Raw genomic sequence first — 2,405 nt, forward strand, 5'->3', positions numbered from 1 at the left:
ATCCGAAGGCAACTCATTCCAAAGGCCAACCACCCTGTTAGAAAAATGAAACTGTCATAGCTAAAGATGACTACTACCTTGCCAAAATTTATATTTGTGTCCCCTAGTCCTACTAATCTCACTGTTAAATATGAAAAAAGATGATACATCAACACCATCAATTCCCTTTAAAATTTTAAACACTTCAATCAGATCCAACCTAACTCTTCTGTTTTTCAAGAGAAAACAACTTGAGAGATTTCAGCCTCTCGTTGTATGACAACTCCTCTATCCCAGGCACCATTCTATTAATTGTTCTCTTTCCAACAATTCAATGTCTTTCCTGATGTAATGAGCCCAAGAATGAACACAATATTACAAATGTGGCCTAGCCAGTGACCTGTACAATGAAAGTATAACCTCTTTAGGCTTGTATTCAATATTTATACAAATACAACCTGTAATCTTATTTGTTTTACCACTAGCAACAGCACACTGCTTGGATGGTTTTAGAGACTGATCGACTATTACACCAAGATCCCTTTCCTTCATAATACTATTAAGGTTATTCCCATACAAATTATACTTATAATTCAAATTATGATAACCTACATGCATTTCCTTGCATTTATTATAATTAAAACCCGTCTGCCATTTATTTGCCCAACTCACTAAATAATCTAAATCCTTTTGTAAATCAGCAGCATCCTCTTTACAGCTAGCAACACCTAAGACCTTAATATCATTTGCAAATTTAAGTACTTTATTGACTATCATTTCATCTATGTCATTGAAGTAAATCAAAAAAGAGCAAAGGTCCTAAGATAGCCCTGAGGTACCCTACTTGTGACATTAATCCAGTTTGACTGAACTCCATTTGTAACAACCCTTCCTTCTACTTTGACTGAAAGCAAAAACATTGCAGCTGAAGAAGGAAGATGTTGAAAAGTTAAGCTTGTAGATTTCTGAAAGTTATTTAATATTATGATTATAATTTGTAGTAATTTGGGATAAATAACACCATAATAAATAGATATAATAAGATAGGTAAATAAAAGTAAGATGATCAAAGTTTTAAGTTAAGAGTTTGAGGGAGTAAATTATTATTATTACAACATTCTAATTTAAAATAGGCTTAGTACATTTAAAAGTACTTTAAGCTAAGGTATATTATACTCACTGGTGAATTGTAAAACAAGATAAATACATTGTTTTATTAAATAAATAGAATCTAAAAATTAGTATGTTGTCTCTTGATAATCTAGAATTAACATGTTTATTAGAACCTAGATCCATTTTGAAGAGTTGTGACAAGAGTTATCTGTTGTGAATTGGGCAGCTGAGTTATTTGGATACACTGATCAGGTGTGGAAAATTTTTAAAGATATATTTTTAAATATTCAATGCAAACATATTCCTAATAGAAAGAAAGTAAAAAACCAGGTTGGCTCACAAAGAATTTAAGAAATAAAATTAGAGAAAAGCATCATAAATTTAAGAAATTTAAATTGACTGGTATGACAGGAGACTTAGAAGATTATAGAAGATCAAGAAAGTTGGTGAAACAGGAAATTAGGACATCAAAAATGATGTGTGAGAAAAGGTTGGCTGAAAATGTAAAAATTAACAGTAAGGATTTCTTTAAATACATTAAGGGGAAACAAAATGTTAGGATGGGGGTAGGACCCTTGAGGGACGGTAAAGGAAGGCTAGTATCTGATGATTATGAGATGGCTCGGTTATTAAATTTACATTTTCTTCAGTTTTTACAAATGAAGATTTAAGCAGTATTCCACATCTTAATCAGATGATAAATGGAAATGAGATCAAACATTATTACTGCATTAATTTTGAGCTGATTAAGAAAAAATTGGTAAGTTTAAAAATCGATAAGGCTCCTGGGCCAGATAATATTTTGAAGGAGTTTGAAGGAGGTTAAAGATTGTATATGTGAGCCACTTACTATTATTTTTTGTCAGTTTTGAATAGTGGGCAAGTACCAGAGGATTGGAAGTTAGCTAATATAACTCTTCTTTTCAAGGGAGGTGATAAAAATTGTCCCAGTAATCATAGACCCATTACTCTTACATTAGTTGCGGGAAAAGTTTTGAAAAGTCTGTTAAAAGATGCTTTGCAAAGTCATTTAACAATGTTTAGAATTTTATTGGATAGTCAACACTAAGGGAAATTTTTGCCTTACAAATCTTTTAACATTCTTTGAAAAGGTTACTGCTTATGTAGATGAGGATAAGGGTGTAGGTTTAGTGAATCTGGTTTTTTGAAAGCATTTGACAAGGTGCCACATAGCTCTATAGGTGTGGAGGATAAGTTAGCAAATTGGATAGAAGAGTGGCTGGATGGAAGAAAGCAGAGGGTTGTTACAAATGGAGTTCAGTCAAATTGGATTAATGTCACAGGTGGGGTAC

The 2,405-nt window shown here is 32.2% G+C and overlaps 1 protein-coding gene across 1 annotated transcript in view; it reads left to right on the forward strand.

The window, feature by feature from the left end:
- Nucleotides 1-2,405, forward strand: part of LOC106467509 (cellular nucleic acid-binding protein-like) — a 46,839-nt gene that overhangs the window by 822 nt on the left and 43,612 nt on the right. The window lies entirely within an intron of this gene.

The sequence above is a fragment of the Limulus polyphemus genome, unplaced genomic scaffold, assembly GCF_000517525.1.
Source record: "Limulus polyphemus unplaced genomic scaffold, Limulus_polyphemus-2.1.2 Scaffold2639, whole genome shotgun sequence".
Classification (NCBI taxonomy): Eukaryota; Metazoa; Arthropoda; class Merostomata; order Xiphosura; family Limulidae; genus Limulus; species Limulus polyphemus.